General features: G+C 37.4%; 1 long non-coding RNA gene across 2 annotated transcripts in view; it reads left to right on the top strand.

The window, feature by feature from the left end:
* LOC137037958 (uncharacterized) overlaps nucleotides 1-13,754 on the top strand; it is a 44,749-nt gene extending 30,995 nt beyond the window's left edge. For both annotated transcript variants that reach the window (XR_010897331.1, XR_010897330.1), the window contains exons 4-6: nucleotides 3,946-4,050; nucleotides 4,180-4,231; nucleotides 13,638-13,754. This is a non-coding gene — a long non-coding RNA (uncharacterized lncRNA). The remainder of the gene's footprint in view (nucleotides 1-3,945; nucleotides 4,051-4,179; nucleotides 4,232-13,637) is intronic.
* The last annotated feature ends 8,273 nt before the right edge of the window (nucleotides 13,755-22,027 follow it).

Raw genomic sequence — 22,027 nt, 5'->3', positions numbered from 1 at the left:
TGTGCATGAATTCATCTTGATGCATAATTATCGGCCGTATTTCAGTAAATGGGTCATTCTGAGGAAATGCAGCTGATAAAACATTTTAGATATGTGCATTTGGCAGATGGTGAATTTCACTGCAATGAAGAATTACGTTTCAGTTCATGCATTCCTTCAGAATCGAACCCGTGACCTCGGCGTTGCGAGTGTTTGAGCTACAAGTACACTGCTTGTTATGTTTGTTACATTGCAAACTATCACTGCCAAACACCAAGCGTTATTTATCATAACTCCCTCTCTTAAAGCAATGCATTATTTCAAACCTGACTGTACTTATAAATATAATCTATTCATATTATATTTGTCATAAATCACACATTATAGTTGGTTTTAGAACATTAGTTCAGCACATTCGAGCCTTGTACATTCAGAAAATGTTTTAAGGTTGAATGTCAGTGTTTAAAATGCAAAAATGTCGAATACACAGTGATGCCACAGAAGAACCTTTCAGTGATCAGTTCTTAAAAGAACCATTTTTTTTTGTGTGTGAAGATCTTTTTAATAATCCAAATAACCTTTTTCCACTATAAAAAACCTTTTGTGCAATGGAAAGATTTCATGGATGTTAAAGGTTCCTCATGGAAGCCAATAAAGAACCTTTATTTTTTTGTTTGATTTATTTTTGTTGTTTTTGCCTTTATTGTTATAGGACAGGAAGTGAAGTGGCAGAGAGAGGCGATCGGAACAGGACCGTGAGCCTGGACTCGAACTCGGGTCACTCAAAGCGCATCAACGCTAAATGTCAGCGCTGCCCACTAGGCTATTGTAATATAGGCTATATGTAGGCTTGTATATGTAGGCTATAACCTTTATTTTTAATATTGTATCATTGCACCAAAATATTTACCGTCGATATTTTTGTAATTCCACCAAAAAGAACATTATTTTTTTCTGTTTTAAAAATCCATCAGATATTATTTTTTTCCCCATAAAGAATTTAAATGACAAAGGAAGTAAATGTATTTATTTGAGTCAAAACTGTTGTCATTATTATATTTGTCATAAATCACAGATTATAATTGGAATTCTATTTCAGAACATGTTTAGTTCAGTCCCCATTCAACCCTTGAACATTCAGAATGTTTTAAGGTTGAATGTTAGCGTTTAAAGTGCAAAAGTGTCAAATACACTCAATATATAACCTTTATTTATTAATTTATTTCCCTTTATTGTGATAGGACAGTAAGTAGACAGGAAGTGAAGTGGGAGAGAGGGGGGGACAGGATCGGGAAAGGATCGCTAGCCGGGACTCGAACTCGGGTTGCCTGAAGCGCAACGGTGCTAAATGTCAGTGCTGCCCACTAGGCTATCGCGCCGACAAGAACCTTTGTTTTTTTATTATTTTTTAAGATGTATTTTTGTCATTTTTGCCTTTATTGTGATATGAGAGGAAGTGAAGTGGGGATGGGATCGGGAAAGGACCACGAGCCTGGAACAGTGCTGCCCACAAGGCTATCGGCACAATAACCTTTATTTTTAATATTGTATCATTGCACTAAATTATTTACAGTCGATATTCTTGTGATTCTTTTTCTGTTTTAAAAATGCATCAGATATTATTTTTTTCCCATAGAAGATCTGAATGACAAATGAAGTAAAATGTATTTATTTGAATCAAAACTCTTGTTTTCACCTGTTAGACTAGAATATAAAATATAAATGCTAAAAAAAACAAAAACAGACTGTGCTAGCTCTGTGTCTCAGTTCTATTTTGGGAGGATTTTTTCAATTAATTTACAATGACTATTCAAATTTCACATGTTTGTGTAATTGTACGCTGCAGAAAAGCGCATCTTGTGTGTTTGTGGGCGCAGACAGTCACACGCAGCTCTCAGATGCTGTAAGAACACAGCAATTAAGGTTCCCCGTGATAACGAGTTCAACTCGTTACAGAAACACATCCAGTGTTAGAACGCTGCCCGAAATCAGCCCAATTATTCCCCGAGAGCCAGTTGATGTGCGACACACACACACACACACATACACAATAATATTCACAATCACTAATGTGTTTGGTTTGAAATGTGAGTTGTTGGTTTTCAGTTTTCTTTGTTCGGCTCTACATGCCCAGACAGATTCCTCTCTATTGATCAGAGTGTGTGTGGATCAATCGGAGCGATCGATGTGTGATATGAGTGTGTGTGTGAGATTTTCACCTCCACATGTTTGAACAGAGATGCGGCTTGTTACCGCGCCGGCCGTCTCTCTCACCTCTCCATCCATCGGTTGGTCTTTCTGGGTCTGGGAGTTTTTCTGGTCCTGCTCTGTGTTTTATCCCCACACACTCTCAGACGGATGTGTTAATAGATAGGATGTCTTATTTTCTCACTTCAGTGGGATGCACTGGAGAAGAGGCCGTCTGTGTGTGTGTGTATGTGTGAGGGGTCAAATCTGGGTCAGGGGGCACAAGTTCATGTTTGGGGGAGGGCGGGGCTCCGTCTCTCGCGGTGTTTGCACTCATGGACCTCGAGGGGACGTTTAGCTGTGATTGGCTGATGTCATGAGCACTGCTTTCTGCTCTTTAGCTCCAGATGAGCAAACCGTCACATGCTCATGATGCTGAGAAAACTTTTGAGCTGTTCACTTCAGGAGCTTTTGGAAATTTGTTTTTATTTTATTGTGTTCAGTGTCACCTGTGCAGAAGTACAGTACTGTACTGTTCTCTTTGGCAAGCAGTACAATTTTATTTTTTATTTACTTACATTTATTTTTAAAAATAAATTATTATTTTTTTTATTTGTTTCATTTATTTGTTTTATTTTTATGTATTCAGTTCTCTTTGGCAAAACAATATTTATTTATTTATTATTAAAATAAATTACATTATTTTAATTGTATTATTTATTTGTTTTATTTTTTTCCTATTTATTTAAGTTATTAAAATAAATTAATTGTATTTATGTGTTATGCTTATTTTTATTTTATGTTTGTGTGTTTAATTGTTTATTTCCATGTATTTATTTATTAAACTATTAAACATTTTATTATTATTTATTTATTTACAAATATTAAATAAATATATATTTTTAACATTTTATTTATTTGTTTTATTTATTTTTATTTTTATTTATTTATTTGTTTATTTATTTAAATTATTAAAATAAATGATTAGCTTGTATTGTATTTATATGTATGTGTGTATGTATTTATATATTTCCTTTTTATTTATTTAAATTATTAAAAATATTTTTATGTATTTAAATATTTATTTAACGCAATTTAACTAAATGTGTGTATTTGTTTATTTCCCTTTATTTATTTATTAAAATTACGCATTTCCTTATTAATCTATTATTTACTTAGATTATTAAGTAAATGTATATTTTTAAAATGTTATTATTTATTTGTTTAATATATATATATTTAAATTTGTTTGTTTAAATTATTAAAATAAATAATTAGTTTGTATTGTATTTTTTTATTATATTATATTGTATTGTATGTATTTAATTATTTATTTCCTTTTTTATTTATTTAAATTATTAAAAATACTTTTTATGTATTTAAATATTTATTTAAGATAATTTACTATATTTGATCATTTTTACCTTTGGGAACAAAGTAATATTATCCTTTAGTCCTATTAATTTAATATTTTATTTTATTTTTTTATTTTATTTTATTTTATTTTATTTTATTTTATTTTATTTTATTTTATTTTATTTTATTTTATTTTATTTTATTTTATTTTATTTTATTATTTTATTTTATTTTATTTTATTTTATTACGTACAGTACTCTATCCAGAGCCAGCAGCAGATTTACAGCTGGATAGAGTACAGTCAATATTTGGTATGTGTGTATGGAAATGTGTATTTAGCTGTGAAAACAGTTTGAGTATCACCACAGACCACCGCAGCACATCTGATCTCGCTGTTTCTCATCTCTCCGTCTCACACACAGGTGAGTGTGATCACAATGAGCCTTCGAAGACCCTTCATGTCACAGCATCAGGACCGCAGCATCACTGCTGATCATGTGACGCGTCTCCCAGCAGCGCACGGAAAGGTTAGACAGATCAGAGAGGATAAGAGTTTACACAGTGTCAGTGACAGAGCGAGACAGACTCAGAGACTGTATGGCTCACAGCCAAAGTGTCGCTTGTGCTCTAAATTCCTCAATTTCCTCTTTATCCAGCAGACAAGAGAGAGAGAGAAGTACTGATCACACTGATCTCAGACCAATGAAAGTGAGTAAATACAACAACATCATCTCAAAGCACTTGACATTGAGAAACACAAGGTTACGACACACACACACACACACACACACACACCTCCTGTGTAAGGTGTGTCCGTCCCGCTGTGGGTCACTCATCTGTACAGACAACAGATGCTCTCATCACAAAGTCCACCTGTAACACACACACACACACACACACACACACACACACACACACACACGTTTGTTTTTGTGAATTGTGGGGACATTCCATAGGTGTAATGGTTTTTATACTGTACAAACCGTATTTTCTCTCGCCCTACACCTCTACCCCTAACCCTACCCATCACAGGAAACTGTGCACACTTTTACTTTCTCACAAAAACTCATTCTGTGTGATTTAGAAGCCTTTTGAAAAGTGGGGACATGGAGTAATGTGCTCATAAATCCCCCTCTCCTTATAATGCCTTTCATACCCATGTCATTATACACACTTGTGTCCTGATATGTCACAAAAACATGCACACACACACACACACACACATGAGCACTCACAGACACACACACACACAAAATCACTCACACACACATGCACACAGTCACAGTCACACACACAAACAAACACATTAACAAACAGACATACACATACACACATTCATGCACACACACTCACACAAAAAACATACACACACACTCACACAATCACTCACACACAGACACATACACCTAAACACACACACTCACACACACACACACACACACACATGCAGACAGAAATACACATACACGCACACTCACACAATCAAAAACACGAACACACACACTCATACAAAAAACACACACATATACACACACGCACACACAATCAAAAACAAACACACAGACATATACACGCACACTCACACAATCAAAGACACAAACACACACACTCATACAAAAAACACACACATACACACACACACACACTCATGCAAAAAACACACACATATACACACACTCATACAAAAAACACACACATACACACACACACACACACACACACACTCATGCAAAAAACACACACATATACACACACTCATACAAAAAACACACACACACACACTCACACAATCACTCACACACACACACATGCAGACAGAAATACACATACACGCACACTCACACAATCAAAAACACGAACACACACACTCATACAAAAAACACACACATATACACACACGCACACACAATCAAAAACAAACACACAGACATATACACGCACACTCACACAATCAAAGACACGAACACACACACTCATACAAAAAACACACACATACACACACACACTCATGCAAAAAACACACACATACACACACACACACACACACACACACACTCATGCAAAAAACACACACATATACACACACTCATACAAAAAACACACACATACACACACACACACACACACACACACTCATGCAAAAAACACACACATATACACACACTCATACAAAAAACACACACACACACACTCACACAATCACTCACACACACACACATGCAGACAGAAATACACATACACGCACACTCACACAATCAAAAACACGAACACACACACTCATACAAAAAACACACACATATACACACACGCACACACAATCAAAAACAAACACACAGACATATACACGCACACTCACACAATCAAAGACACGAACACACACACTCATACAAAAAACACACACATACACACACACACTCATGCAAAAAACACACACATACACACACACACACACACACACACACTCATGCAAAAAACACACACATATACACACACTCATACAAAAAACACACACATACACACACACACACACACACACACACTCATGCAAAAAACACACACATATACACACACTCATACAAAAAACACACACACACACACTCACACAATCACTCACACACACACACATGCAGACAGAAATACACATACACGCACACTCACACAATCAAAAACACGAACACACACACTCATACAAAAAACACACACATATACACACACGCACACACAATCAAAAACAAACACACAGACATATACACGCACACTCACACAATCAAAGACACGAACACACACACTCATACAAAAAACACACACATACACACACACACTCATGCAAAAAACACACACATACACACACACACACACACACACACTCATGCAAAAAACACACACATATACACACACTCATACAAAAAACACACACACACACACTCACACAATCACTCACACACACATACATGCAGACAGACATACACATACACGCACAAACACTCACACAATCATAAACACGAACACACACACTCATGCAAAAAACACACACATATACACACACGCACACAATCACTCACACACAGACACATACACCTAAACACACACAATCACACACACACACACACACACACACACACACACACACACACACACACATGCAGACAGACATACACATACATGCACAAACACTCACACAATCAAAAACACACAAACACTCGTGCAAAAAACACACACATATACACACATATATACACAAACACACACACACACATATACAAAAAACACATATACACACAACACACATATACACACACTCGCACAATCACTCACACACACACATACATGCAGACAGACATACACATACACGCACAAACACTCACACAATCATAAACACGAACACACACACTCATGCAAAAAACACACACATATACACACACGCAAACAATCACTCACACACATACACCTAAACACACACAATCACACACACACACATGCAGACAGACATACACATACATGCACAAACACTCACACAATCAAAAACACACAAACACACACATATACACACAATCACTCACACACAGACACATACACCTAAACACACATTCACACACACACATGCACACACACACAAACACATGCAGACAGACATACACATACATGCACAAACACTCACACAATCAAAAACACACACATTTACAAACAATCACACACACACAAACACACACACACAAACACACACACATGCAGACAGACATACACATACACGCACAAACACTCACACAATCAAAAACACACAAACAAACACTCGTGCAAAAAACACACACATAAACACATACATATATACACACACACACACACACACACACACACACACACACATTTCCTCAGCTCTCTCACACACACGTCTCTTATCTCAACAGTATATAAAGCTGATTATAATTCAGAACACAAGAAGACTGAAGAGTGTGTTTAACCCCACGACTGCTGACCTCTGACCCCACTTCACACGCCTAATGTGGCTTTTAGCAGCTCCGAGAGACGTGATGATGACGAGGTGAAGTTTGCTCTCGTAAACTTCCTTTGCATGATGATGCAACACTGTCTGTTTTTACATGTTCTGAGTGTTTGTGGGATGTCTGGAGTCCACGCTGGGGTCTCTTGAATGAACAAAGAGCACTAATTAAACAAAAGAAAGTGAAATCTAGACTGAAGAGAGTGAGGCTTCAGGAGGTCACGTGATCGGTGTTTCTGCTGTCTCTCAGGGTGGCATGAGCTGGCACAGTCCAGTGCCCTACAGAGATGCATATGATTAGCTGGACCATTGGGCAGCTTGGCCGAGGTGCCACCCTGTGCCTTCGGCTGGCATCGACAGGGCAAGGGCAAGGGCGACGGAGCCGTGCCAACATGAAGCTGGAGATGGCATCATGCCTGGCCGAGCCCAGCGGCGCTCCTGTGCCTCAGATCACTGCGCTCATGTGACACAACAGATCGAGGAGGAGTCAGGCTTTAGAGGAGAGTCGCAGATACGTGTTTAATTGGTCATTGACAGGTGTGCATTTATACGTGTTTAAAGCACGGACGGAGAGGAGAGAGTTCAGTGGAAAATGACTGAAATGAACTTTCGATAAACACTGAAATATAAAAAAAAATATTTCTTACTTTTTGGCTATTTTATGTCACATCAGATATTTTTGATGAGATATTTAACACCAGGACTATACGTATTTTATGAATATTTATGAATATACAATTTCTAGATAATCACACAAAAATGTCAGTGCTGTTTATGAATATTTATGAATGTTTATGACGGGTTTGGAGCACAAAAAATATTCTAAGGCACTGTAATAAACATGAAAAATGCTTATTTTTATTTTAGTTAAAAGTTACAATAATTAAAATAGAGTCTAAATAAAATATAGGCTTTTAAATTATTTAATTAAAAATTATAATAATTAGCGACAAAATTAAAAAATATATATAAAAATAAAATTAATTTAGCTTGTTTGAATTAAAATTATAATTAAAAAATAACAGACACACACTCACAAATACGCACACAGACGCACACAAATACACACACACACAAAAACAATCATTCACATAAACACAAAAACACACACACAGTCACTCACACACAAACACTCCCACACACTCATTTATTCACAAATGCACACAAACACTCACTCGCTCACACAAACACACAAACTCAGACAGACACACGCACACAAACACTCACAAATACTCACTCACACACATGCACACAAACGCTCACAAACACACACACAAAATCACACATTCACATAAACACACAAACACTTACTCACTCACTCACTCACTCACTTACTCACTCACTCACTCACTCACACAAACGCACTCATTTACTCACAATTGCACACAAATCCTCACTCACACACTTACATACACACAAAAACAATCATTCACATAAACTCACAGACACACGCACACACTCACAAATACTCACTCACACAGACGCACACAAATGCTCATAAACTCACACTCATTAATTCACAAATGCACACAAACACTCACTCACACACACAAACACTCCCTCCCTCACACAAACACACACACACACACACAAAAACAATCACTCACATAAACTGCACACAAACACAAACTCACACAGACGCACACAAATGCTCACAAACACACACATTCACATAAACACACACTCACTCACACAAACACACTCATTTACTCACAATTGCACACAAATCTTCACTCACACACACACACACACACAAAAACACTCACTCACAAACACACACACTCATTTACTCACAAATGCACACAAACACTCACTCGCTCACACAAACGCACACGCAAAAACAATCACTCACATAAACTGCATACAAACACTCACAAACACAAACTCACAGACACACGCACAAAAACACTCACAAATACTCACTCACACACAAAATCACACATTCACATAAACACACAAACACACTCATTCACTCACAATTGCACACAAATCCTCACTCACACACTTACACACACACAAAAACAATCATTCACATAAACTTTAACACACACTCATTTACTCACAAATGCACACAAACACTCACACACTTACACACATGCACAAACACACACACACACTCACTCGCTCACACAAATCCTCACTCACACACACAAACACACACACACACAAAAACAATCATCCACATAAACACAAAAACACTCACTCACAAACACACACACTCATTTACTCACAAATGCACACAAACACTCACTCGCTCACACAAACGCACACACAAAAACAATCACTCACATAAACTGCATACAAACACTCACAAACACAAACTCACAGACACACGCACACAAACACTCACAAATACTCACACACACAATCAATCATTCACATAGACACACAAACACTCACAAACACACACACACAGACACACACACACGCAAAAACAATCACATAAACACACAAACACTCACACACACACACACTCTCACTCTCTCTCTCTCACACACACACGCTGCTGTCAGAGAGTGTAAGACAGAGCGAGAGCGCTGTTCTTCTCTTCACACCTCCGGCTCGAGCTCGTGCTGCATCTGTTTTCTCTTTCTGTCTTTCTCCAAACTGAGGCTTTCAGGAGGAACACGTCACGCGGTTGGTCTTTAAAACAGTGTTGCTTAATTAAAACGACTGCAAGCCATTGCAGCAAATGTTTCACAGCGCATCGAAGAATAATCAACCTCATCTGACTCCTGAATATTCAGATGAGGATGATGACAAATCACTTCTTGTCTTCATCACTGTCAGCATTAGTTGTGTATGAATATATGAATGCATCTGTTCAACAGTTATTTATACATTCTAATGAGCTTTTCTACACTTCATGCAGCTCTGTGTAGCGTCGAACAGTGACGACACGTGCGTTTGAAGTGGCCGACGAGTGTTTTTAGATATGAGAAGTGTCTGAGCATGACCTTTAACCCCACGACTGCAGAGCTGCTGACCTCTGACCCCACTTCACACGCCTAATGTGGCTTTTAGCAGCTCTGAGAGACGTGATGATGACGAGGTGAAGTTTGCTCTCGTAAGCTGCTTTTACATGATGATGCAACATCGACTGTTTTTACATGTTTTGAACGACGCTAGAGTCTTGCTGGGATGTTTTGGGTGGTTGCTAGGGTGTTTTTTGGGGAATGGGGGTTGCTTAGTAGGGTGGTTGCCAATGTGTTGCTATGTTATTTTGGGTGGTTGCTAAGGTGTTTTTTAGGGTGGGGGGTTTAGGGGTGTTTTGATTGTTTACTAGGATGTTTTGGGTGTTGCTAGGTTGTTTTGGGTGGTTGCTAGGGTGTTTTTTTTGGGGGGGTGGGGGTTCAGGGATGTTTTGGTTGCTTAGTAGCATGTTTTGGGTGGTTGCCAAGGTGTTGCTATGTCGTTTTGGGTGGTTGCTAGGGTGTTTTTGGGGTCGGGGGGTTCAGGGGGGTTTGGGGTAGTTGCTATGGTGTTGCTAGGTTGTTTTCGGTGGTTGCTAAGATGTTTTTTTTGGGGGGGCTCAGGGGTGTTTTGGTTGCTTACTAGGGTGTTTTGGGTGGTTACTAGGGTGTTGCTAGGTTTTTTTGGGTGGTTGCTGGGGTGTTTTTTTTGGGGGTGGGGGTTCAGGGATGTTTTGGTTGCTTAGTAGGATGTTTTGGGTGGTTGCCAAGGTGTTGCTATGTTGTTTTGGGTGGTTGCTAGGGTGTTTTTTATGTCAGGGGTTTTGGGTGGTTTAGGTTGTTTTGGGTGGTTTCTGGGGTGTTTTCTTGGGGGGGGGGGGGGGGGGTTCAGGGGCGTTTTTGTTGCTTACTAGGGAGTTTTGGGTGGTTACTAGGGTGTTGCTAGGTTGTTTTGGGTGGTTGCTAGGGTGTTTTTTGGTGGGGGGGGTCAGGGGTGTTTTGGGCTGCTACTAAGGTGTTGCTAGGTTGTTTTGGGTGGTTGCTAGGGTGTTTTTTGGGGTGGAGGGTTTAGGGGTGTTTATGGTAGTTGCTAGATTGTTTTGTGTGGTTGCTAGGGTGTTTTTTGGGGGGTGTTAGTGGGGGTTTTGGTTGCTTACTAGGGTGTTTTGGGTGGTAGCTAGGGTGTTTTTTGGGGGGATTCAGTGGTGTTTTAGGTGGTTGCTAGATGGGTCTGGGTAGTTGCTCAATAGTTGCTAGGGTGTCTGAATATAGAAACAAATTGGGTTTTTTCAGATGAACTGTCCCTCTATCAGGGCTGAAATGTGCAACTTGAACTGTTGAGATCAAACTGAAACGATCAGGGATCTTGTTTAAAATCAATTACAAAATGAAACGAACCCATTTTACATTTTACAGATGAACGAGACACTCAGCTCAGCACATCTTTAACTTACACACACATATAGTCAGAGTCATAATCAGACCTGCTCAGAAATGGTGTGATGGAGAGACAGATAGAGAGAGAGAGAGAAAGAGAGAGAGAGGTGGGGGGGCTTCTGCCTGGTTAATCATAATGTAGTTTTAATTAAAAACTCTGTGTCAAAGGGTTTAGCTCAGAGATCAGAGCCAGATTGCAGCACGGCAGCAGATCACTGAGAGCACAAACATACATCACACACACACAGTGCCGTATTAAACGTGTGTGTGTGTGTGTGGAGGGACAGCTTGTCATGTTGATCAGGTCTCGGTGTGAACGAGGTATCAGGGAAGGACATCAGGCCAGTTCCTTTGGATTATTCTCTCTCTCTCCCGTGTGCTTGTTGAGGAGCGTTTGCCGGCGTGTGCGGTTAGTCACTGTGAAAGCAGCTCTGGGGTGTGTGTGTGTGTGTGTGTGTGTGTTTGCCACACATGTAACAGAAACGTCACATAACTCAGAGACACAAAGCCAAAGGTGATGGTCTTTAGTAGACTTTTACACTGTCTGAAGAACATGCAAAGGATGGATCAGTTTCTTTGCTAGTGTTTTTAAGGTCTTTTCTTGTATTTATTTTAGAATATAATATTCAACTTAACAGTACAGTACAGTTCTATACCATTGTATGTGTGTATATATATATTTCATTTCATTAATTTACTACAACCTCATTTATTTTAAAAAGCCAATTAACAGAAATTTTTAGTTTAAATTACAGATGATATTAATTTGATGTAATGATCAGCATTATTATGTCAACAGAACTCTACAAAATAATGTTTGCAACTTAAAAGTTTTAATTAAAACAATAAATTAGAATTTTGCATGCATATATATATATATATATATTATATGTATGCATAACATGCATTGTAATGCATTCTGTAATTTTTTACTAATTGTATAGTAATAATATAATTTCCAACTCAACAGTATGGTAAACTACATTAAATTTGGTGTCAACAGTGTATTTTTATATATTATACTCTTTAAAGGAGGAATTATGATAGGGGTGGTTTTAATTTTTAAACATAAAAGAGAACATAACTGCTAATTATACAGTGTATTATTAATGCATTATTAATGCAGTAAAGGCAGAACATACTTTTATAATGCATTACAAATACAGGCTTCATAGATTGTGATGCTAATTGAACTTACACAGTTTGTGGACACAGTTGGGCGTCATGTGGCTAAAATAAAGAGTGTTTTAATGACAGATTAAGAGGATTACAGTACAAGACGTGTGTGTGTGTGAGAGTGTGTGTGTGTGTGTGTGTGTGTGTGTGTGTGTGTGTGTGTGTGTGTGTGAAGAGCTGCTCAGCAAAGAAGATATGAGCTCTGTTTCAAACCCTAGTGAGCACTCTTACTGTCCACATAGGCATCATCAGGGATCATCATTATTACAAAACCACACAAATATCAGTTTTTACAGGACATGCATGAGATTCACTACTGATTCAGTTGTCCAATTTAAAAAAAAAAAAATAAATTTCAATATGCAGTATAAATGGAGACAGAGTTGTAGAGTGTGTTGTGTTAATACTGTTCAGTAATCACTTCTCCATCTCTCTCTCTCTCTCTCTGGAGTTTTTGACCTTTAAGCAGGGGGCAAAGGCTTTGCTCCTGGGGCTTCAGACATCAGAGAGAGAGAGAGAGAGAGAGAGAGAGGTGAGAGACCATAAAGACCTCCTCATGAAGTCAAACATGCATTTGATTTGTGCCCTGCAGGTTTGCTGAACTCATGACGGTCACGACTGGGACGAAGCACCAGGAGATTCACAGCGACAGCTGCCCGTCAGAGCCGAGGCGAACGAATACACCCGTTCCTCTGATGTTCGGACAGGTACAAGACCTGCACTGCTAATCCTGACAGGTTTCCTGAACACACCTCCCGTCTGCTACTGGTCAGACACACAGATAGCCCCGCCCCCAGACTCACGTGATTGGTTGAGTCAGAAGCTCAGACAAACTGAACTGACACCAGAAACTATCTGAACTAAAACTATTAAAGATGTTTTTGATAATTGAAATGAAGCTGAAATAAAATATAAGTATTAGATGAAAAATGTAAACTAAATGGAAACTAGAAATGTCTGAAATAAGCTGAAGCACTAAAATTATACTTGGAAGTAAATAAAAACTAAAACTGAAATAAAAATAAGCCTAAACAGTATTATTTAAAAAAAAAACAAACATAAAATCAACAAAAGCATGTAATAAAATTACTAAAAATTCTACAAAAATTAAAATGAAAACTGAAAATATAAAAATAACTCAAAATATTAAAGGGTACCTTTAAGTCTCTGGTGTCCCCAGAATGTGTGTGTGAAGTTTCAGCTCAAAATCACCCACAAATCATTTATTATAGCTTGACAAATTTGCCCCTATTTGGGTGTGAGCAAAAAATGCAAATGAGTTGCTGTTCCAGAAGAGGGCGGAGCTTTAACAGCTCAACAACAACAAAGCTGGAGAATCTCACGCAGCCAAAATGAGGAAAGTGTTCAGCCTTACATTGTTCAAACCGGAGTCGACACTGATGGAGAGACTCAGGAAGAAGTTACAACTTTTAGACGTTTCTGAATGGTTAGTGGATAAATTGATGTAGTTGCTGTGGAGTTGATTCAACTCATCCACTAGCATGTGTCGTCATGTTCATCTTTTGTGTTGAATTGAGCCTCGTTTGTGAAGCATAAAATGACGGCAACAACACTCTACTACAACAACTCTTCCTCTTCTCTAAAGCAGCCCAACATGGCTCCGCCCCCTTTGTTGTGTGTTCTCGGAGGCGGGTTTATGTAAATTTTAGGGTTTGTGACACATTTACACTCTAACAAGACCTGCTGAAACCTTTGACCTCCACAGAATAACACACACATTCACCCACACATGCACACATTTCCATGCATAAAAATACTGAGAACATGTATTTTAACACTTGGCTGATTAAAATCAGTTTTCTATGAACCCAGAGGACAGTTTTTTGGTACTTTGGTGAGTCAGTGGTGAACGTCAGTCCTGGTGTGTGTGTGTGTGTGTGTGTCCTTCATGAACCACCCGCAGCTCATCTAAACCGCTCGCTCAAAAACCCCATCTGGTCCATCATTATTGCCCTCGTGTGTGTGTGTGTGTGTGTGATGCTGTAGGCCTGAAGAGATCTGGATGGGTCACCTGAAATGTTCCTGATCTTCGGAGATTATAACACTAGTGCACTACATACTATATACGATATATTCATGAATTTAACACACACTTTTGTCCAGAGAGAAACATAAACTGTAGAAGACAAGCTTTCATTCACTCATATTGCTAATATAATACACTGAAAACATTGCAGGTGCATTGCATTGTGGGATGTGCATAATTCAGGTCGACGCACATGAAAATTCACATAATGCATACTGCAGTGATAGTATGTAGTATGCAGTTCTGAAGGTGTTGTGTGTGTTTTTGTTTCTCATACATCAGGTGTTTTTGCGATGTCACCCGCCTGGACATACATGCTGATGTACTCTCGGCGTTGTCATGGAAACATCTCCGTGTGTTTGGCACCGTGACACGTCTGAGGTGGGAGAGGCAGGTAACACTTTAACTTTGTTATGCTTTTATCTGCCAGGTCTGTGGGAGCCCCTTCGCATGTGTGTGTGTGTGTGTGTGTGTGTGCATGATGTCACTGCTGTGTGTGTGTTAGCCAGAATCCCTGCCTACCGCAATAATATAGAGCACGCTGTGACCAAACCCTCCCGCTGATATTACATTTTCCACTGAAGCTGATGCCCGGTGCTCAAGTGTGTGTGTGTGTGTGAACCTCTGGAACGTGTGCTGCGTTTTCCAGCTTGACACACACTTACACTCCACAGTCAGAGTCTGATTCAGTTTAGAAATGGATTCTGGATCCTACCTGCGATCGGATCACCTGCGTTCAGAGCTGTTGTAAAAACATGCCAACCAATTACTGAATTATAATAATCAGCAGAAGAATTAAATTTAATTATTTTTAACTATTTTTATTTAATGCATTTAGTAATGTTACTGCTTTTAAATTAATTTTACAATTTTAAAATAAAACATTAATGTATTTTTAAAAAGTAAATAAAATGTAATACTTTTTAAAATATAACATTAATATATTTTGCATTTTTTTTGCAATTATTTTATTTAATAAATTTAGTAATATTATTGCTACTTATACTGTGTTTAAATACATTTTTTAATTTTAAAATAAAACATTACTATATTTTTAAAAAATAAACAAAATGTAATACCTTTTAAAAGAAAACATTAATATATTTTGCATTTTTTGCAATTATTTTATTTAATAAATTTAGTAATATTATTATGTTACTTATTTTACTGTTTTTTAAATTCATTTACAATTTTAAAATTAAAACTCCATACAAAAAATATATATTTTAAATAAAATGTAATACATTTTAAAATAAAACATTAATACATTTTGCATTTTATTTTTTTGCATTTATTTTATTTAATGCATTTTGTAATACTATTATGCTATTTATCATACTGTTAAAATAAAACATTAATATATTTTGCATTTTTTTGCAATTATTTTATTTATTAAATTTCTTTATACTTTTTGTTAAATTAATTCACAATTTTAAAATCAAACCTCCATACAAACATGTTTTGGATTATTCATGTTTTGCTTCAATTATAAAGTGTGATTTATTATAAAGCGGAGCAATATCAAATGTAGTCAGTGTTTGTTGTCTATTTAAATGAAAGTATACAAATTCCAGATATAGTGTGCTGATATTGTAATAATAAATAACTGAGGATTGTTATGTCATATTGAAGTTAACGAGTCTTCACTCATGTGAATATTGTTTCTCATACTTTTGGGCCTGAGCTGGGAGAATATGATTTCTTGAAAGCTCAGTGGTAATCTTTTCAAATGAGAAAACACAACATCTCGGATCCTCAGAATGACCCGAAAGCCAATCACAGCCGGCATAATGTAATTACCAGCGCGATTCATTAATCCAGCGATCAAACGCTAAAATGCAGCGACAGAAACGTGACGTTGAATGGCATAATTGGAAAGGGTCTGATTTTAACACCTCCACGCGTTCGCCGTGAGGCTGAAAGGTCAGCGAGATGTTTTGGCATTTTGACCCTCGTTTGGAGCGCCGATGATGATGATGCTGATAATGATGATGATGATAATAGGTCATGTGACATGCGGTGTGAAGATGATTACGGTTGTCGGAGTGTCACTACGGTGATTAGTGACGTGATGTTTGATCCGGTATAAACTCTGAACAGAAGAGTAGCGTGTGTTTCTGGTGTGCGGCACAGATATCTGTGTGTGCTCTGAGCGCATGCCCTTTCCCTGCACGTGTGTGTGTGTGTTTGTGTGTGTGTGTGTGTGTGTGTATGTTCGGATCCGTCTGGAGCTGAATTCTTCCACACCTCGCTGTGTTCTGCCTGAAGGCTCTGACAGGTTCGATTTCTTCTCCCCTGAATGTTGAGCTGCGAATGAGATTCTCCAAATGAGACACACACACACACACACACACACACATGCACACATGCACGCACACACACACACACACGGTCGAGCTGGAACCTGACCTGGCCTTCTCACCTCTGGTTCCCCCGAATCTGTGAACATACACGAAAAACACAAACATCACCAGACCATGAGAGATCAAATTCATTCTATTCTATTCTTTCTGTCTTTCTTTCTTTTTGTTTGTTTCTTTCTTTTAATGTAAAATCATGTATTACAATATAAAAATATGTTAGCTGCAATTAGTCATGATTAATTACAGAAAAAATGTTTTAGAAATTAGTAATTTTATCGACTGACATGTCGTTCTATTTATTTATATACATATATATATATATATATATGAAGCGTTCAGATACAAAAACCTCCATCTGACATGTTTTCTTTTAAATGAGCATTTTTTATCAGGATCCTGTGTTTAGGTTCATTCATGTCACTTTAATGGCAATGAAAAGGTTATTAGCCCGTTATTGAAATGCCTTATTTTCCAATAATGTCACTTTAGTCAAATTTTACTGACTTTTGCTGCAAAACCAGCTAAATCCATGTTTTTTTTGTTTGTTTTTTTGTGCACAATTCTCTAAGTCCACCTCTTTGGACAACAAGACATAGTAAAACGTCCATTTCTGTCAGTTTTACAGTAGAAAAAGGAACACTTTTACTTGCTACTCATGAAATCCTGTCATTGCCACTGTAACGATGCACAAAAAATTAGCAGCTCGGCAATTGAAAGTGGCTCATACACACAATGTCATTCATCTTGAAATCATATGAGTCGATTCGCATTTTCCGATTGGTTCCTCTGTGGATGTTTGCTGACAAAGGGAAATGGCGTTTAGCAGTTTCTGCCAACAAACCGGTATTTTTGAATGGGCTGATGCTGGGGTTTAGCTAATTTGAAGTATTTGATGAACATATGTGTGGAGATATCATTATCTCATTTTTTAAAGGAGGTGGTGTTTAGTGCCTTTTGCATCTGAACCTAAAAACTATCTTAATAACAGTTATCTTAGCAGTCGGGAGTTTATCACACTGAGCATCTACAATGGCGCAGCACCTGTAAACCTGGTAGGCGGAAATTTCTCATCTAACCCTTTAACCCGAGCTCTGTCATATTCTGTGATTGTATTCTGTAATTTCACGCTTCGCTCTGAGTGAATAGAACATCAAAACATCCACCGCTTGCCAGATGATACACAAAATACGTTTCTCGGCTGGATAAAGCAAACCAGCGTCTCGCTAGTAAAGTTTTGATGGTTGAGGATAGAAGTCAAGGTAAAGACGATTATGGTGAAGTACAGGAATCGTACAGTAAGCACATGTGGGTATGTTATATTGATGCACAAACTAACCTTGTATTGATGCACTGATCACACACTGTATTTATGCACAGACGCATTTCAGTACATTCACGATGTTTCCACACACATTCAAGACAATGTTTGGATTTGTCGTGTGTACAGTATGTTGCTATGTTTAGTAATTCTCAATGGATCTGTGTACTGTAATATATATTTGCACTCAGGTCAAGGCTTTTTTTTTGGGGGGGCATCTCCATGTGGTCCTGTTCGGTATTGCGGCTTGACTTTTCAGTTTTTAAAAGTTTTAATCTGTAATTTTTTTCATGTGTGCTTTAATGTGCATACATTTATATTATATGGACTACTGATATCATTTGGTTGTCCTTTTTGAGTCTCCAAGAGTCCCTTTTTGGAAAGACATCTATATTATTTACCTTGAATAAAATCATAAATTTACAGAGAATCATCTGGTTTACTTTGCTAGATATAGCAAATAATGACAAAATGAATGTTAAACAACATTATGCTTAATTACATGATGAGTGTTTGATTACACGTGATTAATTTTTTTTTTAATCTATTTGAATGCATGTATGCATATGTGTAATTCGTGATGGAGGTGGTGTTTAGCGGCTTTTGCATCTGAACTTAAAAGTTGTGTATGTGTAATTTTACTTTATTTATATAAATACTCAGTAAATACTGTATTTCCTACTAAAACATATTTTTTCGTGCCATCTAAAGCTTAAAGTTTTAAAAGAAAACATAAGTCTTTTTGATGCATTTCTTCTAAATATTGAAGTCAGTTTATTTGTATAGCACCTTTCACAATTGTTTCAAAGCAGCTTTACAGATTTTTTGCATCAGATTGTTATTGTTTCAGATGCTGATTGTATGTCTGCATCTCTCTTTTGTTTAGATGCAAAAACAATATTTCATTTAAACAAACAGGGTGACAGTACAGTTCAGGGTGACAGTACAGTTTAAAGCTGCTGAGTGAGTGTTTCTCAATCAAACTCACTCAACAGGAAACAAATAAATAACATTTTTCCTTCATCACACTCATATTCTGACTGAGCTCAGTACTGGAGGTACTGGAGGTATCTATCATTAGATATTGAGAGATGAGCTTTGAAATATACAGTAGCTTAATAATGTTGGAACAATAATGCATGTTAAAACAATACTGAACAGTTTAAAACAAGAAGTCTGAATGTCTTGGGTCTGTAGAAATGCAGTTTAACCACAAACTCTGACACCTCGTGTACTGGAGATGAAAGATAACAGCACTGCCCTCTCTCTCTCTCTTTCTCTTTCTCTCTCTCTCTCTCTCTCTCTCTCTCTCTCGGTGGGGAATGTCTTTCATTGTAAAGCACAATTTAAATATAGATCATCTAAATTTTGTTGTTGCCACATCTTGAAATGTCACACTAAACGACACATGAAAGCAAAGGAGGGGAGCACAAATGTGGCAAAAACAACAAAAGAAAAAAGACAGATACAAGCAAACAGGATGTGGAGAGACGAGAACGATCGGAACGGCATCAGAACAGAGCTGAAGTAACAAAAAAACCCTGCAAAATATCAAAATTGATTGTTTTTAAATTGCGGAAATGTTGCCTTTTACATTTATTTGAAGTAAAATGTCGTAAAGTCCAGTATAATCAATTTATATCTATAGAAAATAATATTTATATGCAATATAGATGGATATAGATGAGACGAGAACGGCATCAGAACAGCTAAAGTAACAAAAAATAACCCTCAAAATATAAAAAATTATAATTTCTGAATAACTGAAAATTGCCTTTACATTTTTTTAAGGTAAAATGATAGTTAGAAATGTGGTAAAGTCTATAAGTCGATTTATATCAATATAAATTGATATTTAAATGCAATATATATGAGACGAGAATAAACAGATGCTAAACTAACAAAAAAACTAATGTCTTGATAGAAATGTTGTAAAATCCAACATAAATAAATTTATATCAAAATGGATAAATATACATGGATATCACATTTCAGTATGCAAATGTTGCAATGATGTTATTAGTTACATTTTGAATATAATTTTCATCGTAAGATTTTATATAATAACTTTAATGTTACATTTCAAAGGCTGTGAGGCTGAAATGAATGTTAAAATGTTTGTATTTTACATTTATTAATTTTAGCAGATGCATATTATGCGAAGCGACTGTCAGAATATAATTAAATATACACGTCTGGACATCTGAAACGTCACACACGTCACCTTTAAACCTGATTTAAATATGAAAGAGTCTCCTGACAGTAAATATGATGAGATTTTCAGGAGCATCATGTGTGATCAGACTCATTTCCACAGCTGTTTGTTTATACGGGCCTTTATCAAACCGTCCTGGACGTGAACGAACCTTTCATGAGCCACTGACCGAGAGGAAAAGACTGAAAGAGTGTGTGAGGGGCAAATGAACTCACTTTCAGGGGGTAGAAAGGGACATTGTGCTGAATGGAGGGGTAATTCAGAGCTGTGTGTGTAGTTTGGTCTGCAACACACACTGCCAGTGCTTATCTTATTTATCTGTGGTAATGAATTGGATGTGAGTGTGTGAGAGAGAGAGTGTGAGTGTGTGTGTGTCTGTGTGTGTGAATGTGAGAGTGTGTGTGTCTCTGTGTGTGTGTGCTGAGGTCTCTCAGCAGCTGTTTAACGCACAGAAGGACGGATTGAATCCATTCAACATCTCGGCTCTCAAACAAACCTTCACAAAGACTCCTGCAATGCTATTCTACACGAAACACACACAGACGTCTGCTATATAACACTCACAGAGGCCTAAAAGTGTTTAGACACTTGAGTCACACTTCCTAAATGCGATTCGATAGATCACTAATAACAAATCAAGTGTAATTTACTGTAAATTAACATGCACAAAGACATGTCCGAGTATGAATTCCTAAGGAGTTTATAGTTTATAGCTTTAGATTTGAGTTTGCATGAAATGTTTGCATGAAAATGAATGAGAGTGAGAGTGTATGTGTTGTGGTTTTTCACTCTCTCTTAATATCACAGTGTGTTTGAGGGCCTGTAACTGCTCTGATCTCTGGTTCTGTTAAAGCCACTTACGGAGTGTCACAGACTCACTTCTCGTTCACCGTTCCTCTTTCTCTCCTGATGTATGTCGCACCTTCACGAGAACCTGACCGACACGATTATTAGATTAAATTGCACAACTCAGTCATGTAACCACAGACCATCAAAATGAGGATGTTAATTTTTATAAGCGTCCCAGAAGCTCTCTACT

This window comes from Chanodichthys erythropterus, chromosome 15, assembly GCF_024489055.1.
Source record: "Chanodichthys erythropterus isolate Z2021 chromosome 15, ASM2448905v1, whole genome shotgun sequence".
Lineage (NCBI taxonomy): Eukaryota > Metazoa > Chordata > Actinopteri > Cypriniformes > Xenocyprididae > Chanodichthys > Chanodichthys erythropterus.
Note: the sequence above shows the minus strand (reverse complement) of the source record. Positions and strands in the feature narration are given on the sequence as shown.